Raw genomic sequence first — 16,088 nt, forward strand, 5'->3', positions numbered from 1 at the left:
GAACCCTGAGCCAGTTAAACTTCTTTTATTTATAAATTACTCAGTGTCCGATATTTCTTTATATCAGAAAACTGACTAACATACATACCAAGATTTAAAGAAGAAATAAAACATCTAAACAGATCAATATTGAGTACAAGAGTGAATCAATGATAAAGTCTCCCAACAAATAAAAACCTAGGACCTGATGGTTTTACTACTAAATTCTACCAAACTTTTAAAGAAGAAATACTATTACTTTTATGTAGGAATCCATGAGCCCCACATTGGGCACCAGAATGCAGGGATCCAGTCCTACATCACCCACGGGTACCAAGAGTTTGATGGCAACAAAGGAATGAGAAAAAGGCAACTGTGGGACAAGGGGGCCATCACTTTATTACTCTAGAGGAAACAGTGAAGGCCCCGAGCTCTGATCATCCACACTATTTATTGATCACAATCACTTTGGTCTACTTTGCATCGTATACATCACTATGGAGTGATGGTGGGGAGAGGGTGGTGGTGGAGTGAATCAGTGAGCCAGAAGTGAATCAGTGAGCGGGAACTGGTGTGTCATCCTAAGGACTGGTAACAGTGGCTGTTTGAGAGTTTCACAAAACAAGAACATGCGTTTATCTTTAACTTATTATCTATGTGCAGCTGATGAAATTCAGGACTTACAAGGAGCCTACAAGTCTGGCTACATCATAGTGCTACAAAGGGGTTTTATGTCTTTGAGCACAATGTTTATGGTAACAGAGGCCAGGTCACCCTGCACGGAAACATGAGACATGAAGAGGGCTTCCTCCTTAGTGGCCTCCTGCAGCCTTCTGCAGTTTGTTTTTCCTTGTTTATGTTACTCATAACCAGTTTATGTAGGCACTCTGTAAGTCAGTCCTTTCTCCTCTGCTGTTTTTACCAAAACTTTTTCTCAAATTAGTCCCCAAAAACTTGAAAGGAGGGAATTTTTCTAGCCAATTCAATGAGGCCAGAATTACCCTGAAATCAAAATCAGACAAGAACACAACGAGAAAAGAAAACTATTGAGCAATATCCCTGATGGGCATAGCAAAAATCTTTAACCCAGGAGGTTGCAGCAAGTTGAGATCATGCCACTGCACTCCACTCTGGGTGACAGAGCAAGACTTCGTCTCAAAAAAAAAAAAAAAAAAAAAAAAAAAAAAAAAAAAAAAAAAAAAGAAAGAAAAGAAAAAGAGAGAGATACAAAATTACAGCTATATAGCAGAAGTAAGTTCTGGTGTTCTGCCGTGCTGTACAGTAAATATGGTTAACAATAATTTATTTCATATTGTTTAAGAGCTAGAAGAGAGGATTTTGAACGTTCACAGCACAAAGAAATGGCATGCTTGAGGTGATAGATATGGTACTTATCCCTATTTGGTTATTATGCATCGTATACATGTATTGAAATTTTATTCTGTGCTCCCAGAATATGGAGGGTTATTGTGTATAAATTAAAGGGAAAAGAACTGTCTACCAATTGAGTAAAATAGACTATGACCTGAATTCGATTCAGCAGGTGTGTTTAGTTTCTAATTTGTTTGTGTTTATTCTCTATGGCTCTCAACACACTCTAATATAATTATATATTAATATTTCTAATTCCTTTAAATGGAATGGAAGCAGATGCTGTCCTGCTTCTACTAGGATATCCTAGAAAATTGTGTAAAATATGATAATTGAAAGAAGAAACATTTCATGCACAAATGTTTTGGATAGATTAACTCACAAATGAAATGATTTCAAAGTATCTGGGCATCCCATTCAGCATATCTTTGAATGAAGATAAGTGTGGATAAAAGTAAGCACTCTAATAAATGCACTATTTCTAGATCAACTAAACCTACATCTTTTGTGCATCCTACTGATAAAATGGTTAATTCACTCCATATCACGGTTAAAACATGACTGAAAAAAAAAAAGATCAAGGAGTAGATAATTGAATCAGCTAGGATGTCTTATCAAATGAGCCATGAAAATTGTTGTATGGCATTCATTCAATTGGAAACACCATTGAAAATGCCTCCACTTTCATGCTGTTAGATGCTCACTGTTCATTAAGGATACCCAGGCTTGTTCCCAGCATCTTAAACCAGGCTCTGTCTTTCCTTACAGCAGGCAACCTAATACTGTTTGCAGGCTCAGAAGATAGAATGCTTAGGTTAAAAAACCTTGTCTCTAAAACTTCCTAAAAGGATAATCTGTGGAAAGTGTCTTAACCTCTCTAAAGCCTCAATTTCATCATCTTTAAAACCTAAATATAAATCACACATTTACTGTTTCATATATTTTCACAGTAACATTAATATTCAGTATTTAGCACAGAACCTGGCTACTAGTAATAACTGGTTAAGAGTTATTATTTTTCTTGTTTAGTTTGTAAGGTTTTCTGGGAGAGTCTTATTGTTTGACCTACTACAAGCAAAGCTGACCACAACAAAAAATATTAAGAGAAAACTCATCTATGGGAGAAGCATGAGAGATAGTGGTGCCTATCTACTAGCATGCATGAATGAAACTTCACAAATTATAAATTATTGAATATAAGATGTCCATGCTATTGGATTTTGACAACAGAAATTCTCCAGGACAAGAAACAGAATGCAATAGTATTAAAAATAAACCATCCATTTCTCATTCAGATTGAAAACCCCTTTCATTGCCTTGAGGATCACTATATTCTATGTAATTATATATGTGCATGTATAGAAACACACATCATACCAGAAGTTGACATTACAAAATATATACAGATTAATAATTTTTTAATATATGGTGTGTAGCCTGCTACCAGAAACCAGTATGAAAATTTTTGTAAAAGAATAATCAGTCAAATTCTCTTTAAATATATTCTTTACTTCATGTAATAAAAAATTATTAGCATTGTCTTCTGACTTCAAGAAGATTCTATTTATTATTATAGTTGCTATTGTTGTTATGGAGGAAGATTAAATAGTAATAATAATTTAAAATTAATTCAGAGTTACAAGCTTCATGTCAAGGCTACTATAGGCTTCTATGAATACATATGCTATAACTTCAATATACAAATTATAAACTTAACATAAGTAAGAGTTAGAGAAATGAAGAGTTAAGAAAGCATGAAATGATTCTGGAAGATGATGTAATAAGTTTCAGTTTTAAGTGGTGATAGCATGGCAGATGTTTATAGAAAATTTATACAACAATTAAAGAATGATTGAAAATTTACTTTGATACATATTTTGCAAGTAAACTTCAAGGGCATTGAAAAGTTTTTTGTTTTTTTTTTTTAAGTCTGGTTTTAATCCGAAATTAATGGGGATCACTGCAGTATTTTAACATTTGAGTGATTGATCAAAATTTTTGAAATGGGTGTGTATAATTATTTTTTACTCCTTAATTCCTTAATACTTAATGCATAAAATTTAAAAAGTAAATTCTTAATTCACTTTTTAAAAATTAGAATGAATTCACAAAAAAATGGAAAAAGATGTACCAATAACAGTCAACATAAATTTTTCAAGTTTTTTTTACAAGACAGACAAATATTACACGCTTTCACACACATGTGGGGGCTAAAAATCTAGATCTTGATAAAAGGAGAAAATAGATTGGTGGTTACCAGTGGTAGAAAGGGTAGGGGAGAGGATAAAGAGAAGTTGATTAATGGGTATAAAAATATAGTTTGACAGAAAAAATAAGACCTAGTGTTTGATAGATCAGTAGGGTGACTATAGTTTACAGTGACTTATTGTATATTTCAACATAGCTAGAAGATAATATTTAGAATGTTTCTAGCATAAAGAAAAGATAAATATTAAAGTGATGAAATTGTAATAACACTGATTTGATCTTTAAATATTATATGAATGTATAAAATTTTCACATATACTGTGAAAATATGTACATTGGTATCAATAAATTATTTTCCAATGTTTTGTTACAAAAAAAAGAGCAGAAAAAAAGAAAGCTGTTTGTAAGGAGTGGTGGGATTAAGAAAGTTGAAGTAAATATACTGAGTAACTCTCAACCTTAAAGACTACTATTATGTGAAGAGCCAAGTAGAAGAATCTGAAGCTTCCTCTTGACCAAAATTTAAGTCAAAAGTTTATCATATTCTGGAAATGAGATTAAGGGAGGGACAGAGGCAGATCACAAATACTACCTTCAGTGTTAAAGATTTTCAGTCCTCAAGGTTAATGATTCCTAGAGCTTTCTTATTTAAATTCAAATTTTACCAGTGCAGAAAAATTAGTTCAGTCTTAGAAAATGACAGTATATTATCATTGATTAGAACTACTGTTCATTTGGTCTTTCATTGGTGTTCAGTCTAGTCAATGCATTTCTGTTCTCTTTTGAAATCTGATAATGTGAGGAATAGTATTGAAATTAGCAAATCCAGTGATTCTACTGTATCACCTCTCTCAGGTTTATGTAGTCTCTCCTGCTTTTATTAGCATCATATATGGAGAGAGCTATTCTTTCCCAACTGATAACTCAAAAAGATAACAGCTTTACCTGATGCTTGTTACAGGAGAAATCTACCTACTTTCCAGGCTGCACTGTAAATATCTCTGCCATATAGCCAGAAAACAAGTTTAAGTTAGTTGTGCTTGATCTGACTACTGTATACAGCCTGTGTCAAACACCAAATAATACCAACAGAAGCTCCTAGGTTTAGGGGCAAAATAATGCCCTATTAGCCAATTTACTACTCCTCTTGTAAATTGGCTAAGAGGGTATTCTTGCTTCTGGCTCCACTTAGTCAACAAAGATGGGATTATGGGACCTCAGGTAACCACGCAATTCAAGCTTTTCGTTATAAACTAATACATTCTTAATACCAAGCTGCAAAGTAAGACATACAAGCAGATCATGTCAGCTCAAAGGATCAAGCCAAGAGAAGGTATACAAACATCTAGATTAGCTATTGGCAAGTCTGTTACTTGACTACCACTCTTTCAACATTTATCTCTAGTCACATGGAGTGTTCACACTATGAATATCCATTGGAGAAAAATATGATAGCATACTTCACATATGAAGAGATGTGGAAGTGTGATGATATCATAGCTATGCTCAGGAGTCACCCCAATGGACAATACAATGGGAACATTATTAGCAACAACTAGAAACTCTTAGCAGAACTATAAAAACGAATAGCAATGCTTCCCTATCTTTTTCCTAAAATGTGAAAATAAAAATATGCTTATGTAATTTATTAGTAAACCTATGAGGTACACAACTTTCATTTATTGGGAGATATGTGATTATTAATTCAATATTCTTCTTTGTTATTATTTTGTTCAGATTTTTTATTTCTTCATTATTTAGGGTTAGTAGGTTGTATGTTTCTAGGAATTTATTTATTTCTTCTAAGTTATCCAATTTGTTGGCATATAATGGATCATAGAGTCTCCTACAATCCTTTGAATTTCTGAAATATTAGTTCTTATGTCTCTTCTTTTATTTCTGAGTTTACTTGAGTCTTCTATTTTTTTCTTAGTTATTCTAGCTTAAAATTTGTCATTTTTGAAGTCTTAAAAAAACACCAGTTTTTTTCTACCATTTTTCTGGTCTCTAATTTATTTCTGCTCTAATTTCTGCAATTTTATTCATTTTGCTAGCTTTAATGTTTGTTTTTCTTTTTTCTGGTTTTTGAGGTATAAAGTTAAGGTGTTTGAATTTTTTTTTGTAATCACGTTTTGTTTGAAATATTTGTTTTAGTACTGTTTTCGCTGTATGTCATAAGTTTTTGCGTGTTGTGTTTCCATTTTCATTGGTCTCAAGATACTTTTAAGTTTCCTTTTTGATTTTTTCTTTGACCTTGGCTTTTAAAAATACGTTGTTTAAGGCTGGGTGCAGTGGCTCACACCTATAATCCCAGCAATTTGGGAGGCTGAAGCAGTAGGATCACCTGAGCTTGGGAGTTTGAGACCAGCCTGACCAACATGGTTAAACCCCATCTCTACTAAAAATACAAAATTATCTGGGCATGGTGGCCCATGCCTGTAATCCTAGTTACTCGGGAGGCTGAAGCAAGAGAATTGCTTGAATCCAGAAGGCAGAAGTTGCAATGAGCCAAGATCACAACATTGCACTCCAGCCTGGGTGAAAGAGTAAAACTGTCTAAAAAAATAAAGTTAAAGAAATATGTTGTTTAATTTTTACATATTTGTGAATTTTCCAATTTTTCTTTTATTCTTGATTTCTTGTTTTATACCATTTTGGAAAAGGTACTTGATATGATTTTAATCTCCTTTGTGGAAAGTAGGTTTTGACATATCCTACTATGATTATATTACTATCTATTTATCTTTTCAGATCCATTAATTTTTTTTTTTTCTTAGACAGGGTCTATCTCTGTCACCCAGGTTGGAATACAATGGCATGATCTCAGCTCACTATGACCTTTGCCTCCTGGGCTCAAACCATCCTTCTACCTCAGCCTCCTGAGTAACTAGAATTACAGGCAGGTGCCACCAGGCCTAGCTAACTTCTATCTTTCCAGTAGAGAAGGCATTTCTCCATATTCCCTAGGCTGGTCTTGACTCCTAACCTCAAGTGATACTCCCACCTCAGTTTCCCAGAGTGCTCAATTACAGACATGAGCCAGCATTCTGCAGATTTATTAATATTTACTTTATATATTTAGGTGATGTTAGGTGCATACACAATTGTTATATTCTCTTGATAAATTAACCGCTTTATATATAATTTATTATATAACTTTTTAAATACTTTTTGACTCAAAGTTTATTTTGTCTGATATAAGCATAGCTACTGCTTGCTCTCTTTTGCCTTCCATTTGCATGAAATAACTTTTTCCATTTCTTTGCTTTCATTTATAAGGCTGAAGTGAGTCTCTATAGGCAGCGTATAATTAGGTCTTGTTTTCTTAATCATTCACTACTCTATGTTTTTTGGTTGAGGAATTTAATCCAATTTCCAATCACAGTAATTATTGTTAGATGAGGACTTACTGTTGCCATTTTGTTAATTGTTTTCTGAGTGTTGGATAGATTCTTTGTTCCTTTCTTCCTTTCTTTCTGTATTTCTTTGTGATTTAATGATTTCCTGTAAGGATAAACTTTGCTTTCTTCCTTTTTATAGACTAGGTAATTTATAAACAAAAGAAATTTCACCTTCACAATTCTAGAGGTTGTGAAGTCCAAGATAAGGCACCAGTAGATTCTGTGTCTGGTGAGTGCTTGCTCTCTGCTTCAAAGATGGCACCTCCTTGCTGTGTCTTCACATGGCTGAAGCTTTCTCAGGCCTTGTTTTAAAAGACACTAATCCCCTTCATGAGAAGCACTCATGACCTAATTGTTTCCCAAAAGTAATGTAGTTTGAGGTAACTGTCCATACACATTGAGCATCCCAACTCTAAAAATCCAAAATCCAAAATGTTTCAAAATGCTTCTAATCTGAAACTCATTGAGCACCAACGTGGCTGTCGTGGACCGTCCGGGACGGGTAGGCACGTCTGCCCGGGGGTCTCTGTGGGGAACACTCCCGTGTGAGACCCCTACATGGCAATCAAAATAGATGCATATTTGAGCCTTTTGCATTTTGGATTTTTGGAATGGGAATGCTTAACTGGTAAGTAAATGTAATACAAATATTTTTAAATCTGAAGTTCTAAATACTCCTGGCTTGAAACATTTCTGATAAGGGACACTCAATCTATGACATGTATTTCTTGGAAGATTTGTTGTTAATTATTCTTATTCATTGAGCCAAAATTTTAATATTCTGATTATTCTGGTCCCACAAATATTTTAATAAACTCACAATTTTATAATAATTTCTTATTAGTTCCCAAGAGCATTTTGATAAACTCACAATTTTAAGATAATTTCTTTCTTTATTTCTATCAAAATTTGTCTTATTGATTACAAGACTATATTGTAAGTGCAATATGTTATTAGTAAACTATCTCTTAACAACTTTCTTTTAATATTCTTGGTTATTTAAATTCTGAATTTTATTTAATCTGATATGAAATTGCCCACTTAAGATATCTTTTTTATATTTGTCTTATGTTTACATATTTTAAGCTTAAACTGCTTTGTTTTAAAATGTCACTTCAAAAGAATATTGAGAAATACTTTTTAAAAGTTCAATCTAATAATTTATTTTGTATTTGAAAATTGAAGTTTATAGATTTGGACAAAAACATAGCTAGTCTTAATCTGTCTTGTTTTCCATATAATGGCTTCCTCCTAGATCAACTTTACTTAAAAAAGTACCTTTTACATTTTTCTGTTTTTTTTTTTATTTTTTTTATTTTTTAGAGCACTTCCTAAATGATAAAGTATTTGAGCTCTGTGCACTTGAAAAAAACTGTATATGCAGTTTAAAATAAGCTTCATTATGAAAAGTTATATTCAATTATTTTTCTTTATCTTTGGTTTATTTAATAATTGTCTTTTTTATCTACTATTTTAGAGAGAAGATTGATTAATTATAATTCTTTGTTTTTGAAGAATATGCATTTTTACTCTAGAACAGTTCTTTTTAAGTTAGAATTTTTAGGAATTATCACCAGGAGACCTTTTACATATTTATATGTTTAGGTCTCAGCTTCAATATTTGTGGTTATAAAAATATTCAACTGATGTGGTTATACAAATTATATGTGTTTATTATTATTATTATTAAATTGTACTTTAGGTTCTGGGATACATGTGCAGATCATGCAGGATTGTTGCATAGGTTTACACATGGCGATGCTGTTTGCTGCCTCCATCTCCCTATCACTGAATCTGGCATTTCTCTCCATGTTTGAGAGTTCAGAAACAGCAACACTTTTCCCAAAAGTAGCATTAAAAAGAGAAAATATAGCTTTCATATACTGTTTTATTCTAATAGTCTGAAACTCACAATAGTTAGATACATTCACACTGTTTCATTTTAATCTTTCACTTACAACATTTCTTAACATTAGCTTTATCTGTTGTCTGGAGAACTTGAAATTCTCAAATTTTGAAGTATATTCTTCCTTCTTTTCATTTACTTGTTTTGTTTTGTTTTTATCTAATCTCTCTCTTCCCACATTTTGATATAAGCAACAAAAACTGGTGTTGCAGCTACAACACTTTGCCTGGAATCTTCTAACTTGATCACTCAGTTTATTAGCTATATTTTTTCTTTTTCATGCTACTTTTGGGAAAATGTTGCTGTTTCTGAACTCTAAAACATGGGGAGAAATGCCAGATTTGGTGACAGTGGGATGGAGGCAGCAAACAACATTGCCATGTGTATACCTATGCAACAATCCTGCATGATCTGCACAGGTACCACAGAACCTGAAGTACAATTTAATAGTAATAATAATAAACACATATAATTTTGTACAACCATATCAAAAAATAAATCATAATATGTAAAAAAGTACCAATTTTAATCACATAATTGTTTTGAATATTACAACAAGTAAAGTTATAGACAATTTAGCTTTTTTAAAAGTTAAAATTCAAATCACTTGAATAAATCACTGCATCTTTTCTGCTTTCAAAGTCATGATCCCACAGTAACCTTTTCTGTAGTCTTATGCCAAGCATACCGTAACTTTCTTTAAAAGCAAATTATTTTTACAACAAATTTAATTTTTAAGTGCTGACATGCAGCACAAATGTATCTTTTCACAAAAATATACTTGTTTGTTAAAAATATAATATTGACCAGGCACAATGGCTCATGCCTATAATCTCAGCTATTTGGGATACTGAAGAAGGAGAATCACTCTAACCTGGGTGATGAAGGTTGAAGTGAGCAGAGGTGATGTCCCTCACTCTAGCCTTGGCAACAGAGTGAGATTTTGTCTCAAAAATAAATAAATAAATATAAATGTTAGTGCATGAGTTAACATTTATGAATGCAACCAATGACTCTTTGATAGCAACTGAAATGTCCCTAAATTTAATTCACTCCTTTTTATTATTTTATTTTTTACATTTGACAGATAAAATTAGCATGTATTTATCATGTCAATCATGTTTCCAAATATCTATACATTTTGGAATACTAAATCTAGCTAATTATCATACTACTTGCCTTTTTCTAACACTAAATACCTAGAGTTTGCATCAGGTCCCACAAGTTGCTGAGCAAGGTACTTAAGACTTCCTTTACTTCAGATTCCAGCCACAAGTATGGTCTCTAGGCTACCTACACTTTTCTTCAACTTGACTACATATTCTGGGGCCCATTTCATGTTTGATAATTTGCTAAAATAACTCACAAAGCTCACCTAAAGTGCTATACATATAATTAAAGTTTTATTTTAAATGATTAAATTAGAAATATCCAAATGATATACACCATGGAATATCATGCAGCCATAAAAAACAAGGAGTTCGTGTCCTTTGTAGGGACATGGATGAACCTGGAAACCATCATTCTCAGCAAACTGATAAAAGAACAGAAAATCAAACATCACACGTTCTCACTCATAGGCAGGTGTTGAACAATGAGAACACATGGACACAGGGAGGGAAGCATCACACACTGGGGTCTGTGGGGGGGGAAATAGAGGAGGGACAGCAGGAGGGTGGGGGGTTGGGGAGAGATAACATGGGGATAAATGCCAGATACATGTGATGGTGAGGAAGGCAGCAAACCACACTGCCATGTGTGTACCTATGCACAATCTTACATGTTCTTCACATGTACCCCAAAACCTAACATGCAATTAAAAAAAAAAAGAAAGAAATATCCAAATGAAAGAGGTTAAGAGGGCAAGGTCCTGAAGGAAAAGGGTGGCACAGAGATTTCACATTCTCTCCTGTGGAACTGGGAGATGACACATCCCAACATATCAGTGTATTTACCAATCTGGACCTCTCCTGAGTTTCAATATGCATAGCTTTTACCTGGGTTTTATTAATTAGGTGTGTCTGATGAAATGATTGCCCACATGATTATATTTAGTCTCCTGTCCCTCTTCCTTGCCGAGATTGGAGGATGGAGCTGAAAGTTCTAACCTTCTAATCAAGCGCTTAGTCTTTTTGGCATGACCAGCCTCTTTCTTAAAAGTGTCAAGGGGCCCAACATAGGTCACCTCACTAGCATAAATTCAAGTATAATCTAAAGAGGCTTATTATAAATAACAGAAGACACTTCTATCACTTAGGAAATTCCAAGTGTTTTTGAAGCTCCATGACAAGAAACAGTAATAAAGAACAGATATCTTCTTTGTTATATCACAATAAATGGTATAATGACTCAAGAAATTCCAGGAGCTCCATTTTATGCTGTTTTATATAATAGTACTTGAATGAAATTAATAAACAATTGCAATCAGTCAGGTATTGTAATGCTATTAATTGTTAGTTCTACTGTTTTATATACATAACAAAAATGATACTGTATGACTAGGTACTTTTTTTCATCACACTTTAATGGAAATAGATTCCAAAAATAGATTTAAAGATTATTCATTTTACTTTGCCTGTTTTTGAAAATAAAATTTGCAGCCTGAGCAACATGACAAAACCCCATCTCTACAAAAAATACAAGTTAGCCAGGCATGGTTTGGCAGCATACCTATAGTCCCAGTTACTCAGGAGACTCAGGTGGAGGATTTCTTTAGCACAGGAGGTTGAGGCTGTAATGAGTCGTGATCATGCCACTGCATGACAGTCTCAAAAGTAAAAACAAATAAATACAAATGTAAGTAAAATCTCTTTATCAGAGAGCAGTTGATATAACTCATATTTTAAATGGAATTGATTGATGAGAATGTTGTTCTATTTAAGTAAATAGTAAGATTATACTTTATAAAAAAATGGGGTACATATAAAAAATTAACTTTTTATCTAAAGAAAATATTTCATAGCATATTCAATTGGTTGAAAAAGAAAGAAAAAAGTTAGATGGTAACCTGAGTCCTTCACATTTATTGACTTCAGAAATTCTTTGACTAAGGCAAAATATAAAAATAATTCAAAAGCTATTTTAATGTGGCTAAAGGTTTTCATTTTTAAAAAGTCATTTCTTGCCTTCCTTCTGGACTTCAATTCACAATGGTTTTCTTTTAACTTAGAGTCAACCCTGCATAATGCAGGAATTGAATATGCCCTTTAAAGACACTTCCAACCCTGAAGCTCTTTGATTTTCAAATATATATGTAGTGTTATTTAGTATCAGAGCTGCCTGTTTTCTTTTATTCAACCTATCTTTAAAAGTATACCAATTTAACCCTTACACAAAACCCCAGCTCCACAAATATCTGGCTCAAACTCTATCTCCTGAAATAGAATTAAAAAGAGACTTCCTTCATACTTTTCTGACTGAATGCACACAGGTTTTCTGCTAATCTCATCTGGCTTGTTTATTTCAAATGCACAGAGGCTGGATTTATGACATTTGCAGTCTAATGTCTGGATTCCTAACAAACTATATGCATTTCCCAGATTCTGCATTTGGTTTCTAATAATTTTCTAACTCCTCTTCATTCTAAAATAAATGGCCAACTAGGACTACAATCATGTCACTATTTCAATAGCTATTTTATGCTTTATTTTATTTTAGTTTGTTATATGTTTTATTTATGTTTTTATTAAAGAACTCACCATCACACTAAGAGTTCACATATCCTCTGTCTGGACAATTTACCTCTTTCTTTAGTTTAATTTCTATCTTCCTATCTTCTTCTACGACTGGATTGACGTACTGACCTTGTGCTTTGTGTTGATTTTGGCTTATGACACATGTGACCTACCAATCCTTTTCCTTCAGTCTCATTTACTGTTTCCCTCTGCTATCTAATATGTATCAGTATGTTTCACTTCCTTTTGTAATGCTGAATTTGCTGTTACAGATGTGAAGTGACAGGAAAATTTTATCTTTTAATAGATGGTGTACTTATTCCCCACTTCTACATTTTCCTTCCATGTGAAGGGTGCTCTGCACATGGAATCATTTTCAGGAAATAAAAAAGCAACTGTTCTGGTTGATAAATAGAGAAATTAGCCTTAACTGAGCTTCTCTCATTATTTGGGGGAAATGTACCTATCTTTTTCCAACAGGGAAATTCTAGAGGCTCCTTTAATACTTTCTTGGGGAAGTTAGGGAGAGTTTTATTTTTCCAAACTTGTGTAACTGGGTATACAAGTCTTTCCAATGTGTGGGGTCATATTATTAAGCCCTCTTGGTTAACACTCCTAAACCACATTTAGCCATCTTTCAGGAACAAACACGTTTTGGTATTTATCATGTTGGATATTGTACTAATTCCTGAGAGAGAGAGACAGAGAGAGAGAGAGAGATTCTGAATGCAGGAAGGGCAGAAGCCTGGTGTTGGTCTACAGTCTAAGTTATCTGGCACAGATACTCACATCTTTCTTGTTCAGTTACTACAGATTCGGTCCTCATTTGCTTCATGTGAAGATTTCTCATCTCACCAATAAAATAACTTTCTTCTACCCTTATCTCAGTGAACTTACATAAAAAATCTTTCATAAATAATAACCCCTATTAAATACTTATTTTCATTTGGTTTTTTAAATTGTACTTTACATTCTGGGATACATGGGCAGATAGGTACACACATGGCATTGTGGTTTGCTGTCTACATCCCCCAGCCACCTACATCTGGCATTTCTCCCCATTATCTTCATGGCATTTTGTAAAAAGGCTAAATCATCTTGAATTTGCAGATAAGGTTTACAAAGTATATATGTTAATATGGACCCAATTATGTTCCCCGAAATTTATATGTTAAAATTATAGCACTCAATGTGATTTTACTTGGAGATAGGGCCTTTAATATGGTAATTAAGGTTAAATGAGATCACACAGGTGGAGCCCTAATATGATATGACTAGTGTCTTTGTATGAAGAGAAAGAGACACAAGCGATCTTTCAGTGCACACACAGAGGAAAGGCCATGGGAGGATATAGCAAGAAGTTGGCCATCTACAAGGAGAGGGATCTCACAAAAACCAATCCTGCTGGCCCCTTAACCTTGGACTTGGAGACTCTAAAACTGTAAGAAAATTAAGTTCTGCAGTTTAAGCCACTCAGTCTGTAATATTCTGTTATGGCAGTAAAACTGACTAATACAACAATTAAGTGGTTCATCTAGAAGACAACAAACACCAGAAATGAAAATTCCATAGCCTACTGTACCCCACTCTGACATGGAATTCTTCTGCCGAGCTGTGTCTCTCCTAGCTTTCTACACTTGTTAGTCAAGTTACTTTAGGTAAGTATTGAATTTATTTGATACTCTTTCTTCCTCTCTTAAATAATTACAAAACTTACTCTGTCTAAATTTTAAAGTACTATATGCTTAAGAAAACACATAGATGCACTTTGTATATATAATTAATTATATTAAAAAGATTAGAGTTCTTTTAAAAATCCTCCTTACTTTTAAAAAAATGCCTTGGGATGATTAGTATTAGTTCTTTAATAGGATTAAAATTTATACCAATTCTTGAGTGAATTTGCTATAAAGATCAAACGGTTACTCTAGCAGGGGTCTTTTAACTTAAGGGTTCATAGAATTCAGTAAGTTTGAGAAAACTGGATGTGAATAAAATTACATACTTAGTTTTTCTTAACTTTTAAATTAAATTTAGCATTTTCTTTCATTATGACTATAGGCAACAGACCACATCAGTAGAAGCAGTAATTGTGACTTTTTTTCCCCATAAAAATCAAGGATATTTTAAAATTTTTTCTGTAGTTTATCTGAAATCCTTAAAGCTTTATATATTCGTTCTATTTTTTAATTTTGTTATGCCTAAGTTTTCCCTGGAAAACAAATTCTAAGACAAAGCCTACATATGCTGGTAGTTTGTTTTGGGAGGTGGTGCCAGGGAATAAGAATGAAGGACTGAGAACAAGGAATGAAGCAACAGACAGCTGTGGGCAACTGGGGTCCAATTGCACCAGGGTGTTCTGAAGATGCATCCATCAGCACTCAGCCTCTGTTGGCTGTTTCATGATATCTTGACCCCTTGACAGTTCCAGGTTTTCTGTGAGTAAAGGGCCCCGTGGCTTTGCTCAGCCATTTCACCCACAGGTCTCACAGAAAGTTGTGAAACAGAAACTAAGCAATAGTTGTAAAACTGAAGAAAGTCCCTACCTGGTCACCATTATAACGCTAGTTGTCACAACAATGACACGAATAAAATATAGGTGAAGACAGTTTGATAAAGAGCAAGGAAGATGTCCTATATACCTTTAGACTTAGAATTCATATAATACACCTTCCTCTCTACTTTTATAACATTAGTTATTCATCCTTGCTCTAAGAAGAGTAAAATGAGATTCACCCTGTAAGATGTATCACTAGTGTTATCTTTCTTAGCATTTATTTTTGTATTCATAAATAACCTTAGTTCTGTACTACTTGTTTTGTTGGCTTTGACTCATTGTGGATGAGGCATGCATTAAGCATTTTTGCTTTTACTACTGTATTTTCCTGTTTTTTTCCCTCTTTATTTTAGGTATATTAGTTTTACATTGTATGTGTCATGCATGTGTTCCATGTTCCATTCTTTCCTCCCTATCTCAGTTGGTTTTAGAACTCAGAATCTTTAGTAAAATATCTCAAATGCTTACTAGCGTTGCATCTGTTAAAATTTCCAGTTTCACTTGGCTGTTTGGAGGTATTCTGATTGTTGTTTCGTTAGAAGGGCTCAGGTAAACAATAGTCCCTATGTGATTGCATTTCAACTGATTTGTCTGTAGCTATTGCATTTAAAAGACAAAATGTCTATATATAAAATTCTTTGTATTCTTCATAATCTTGTGTCAGTTTACTAATTTTTGTCATTAAGTATTGTTGGATCCTTTCGGTTTTATTTTGTAACAAACCACATCAAAATCTAAGTGGCAGACAACATTAAACAGTCCTTTTCCATCAGGCGTCCTTTTTACACAGGGGGCCTGTTCACTGTCCCTCAGACCGTTGGAGGGCTGCCACTTACTGTGCTCCTCTCACTGACCACCAATGAAAGAGGTGCCCCTTCCTGAAGTGCGGCGCGGGGGGTGGGGCGGGGGCGGATAAATGGCCTCAGGGGTCCGCATGCAGCCCGCGGGCCATAGTTTGGAGACACCTGTTTTCCATACTTCTGCCAAACAAC

The sequence above is a fragment of the Saimiri boliviensis genome, chromosome 5, assembly GCF_048565385.1.
Source record: "Saimiri boliviensis isolate mSaiBol1 chromosome 5, mSaiBol1.pri, whole genome shotgun sequence".
NCBI lineage: Eukaryota > Metazoa > Chordata > Mammalia > Primates > Cebidae > Saimiri > Saimiri boliviensis.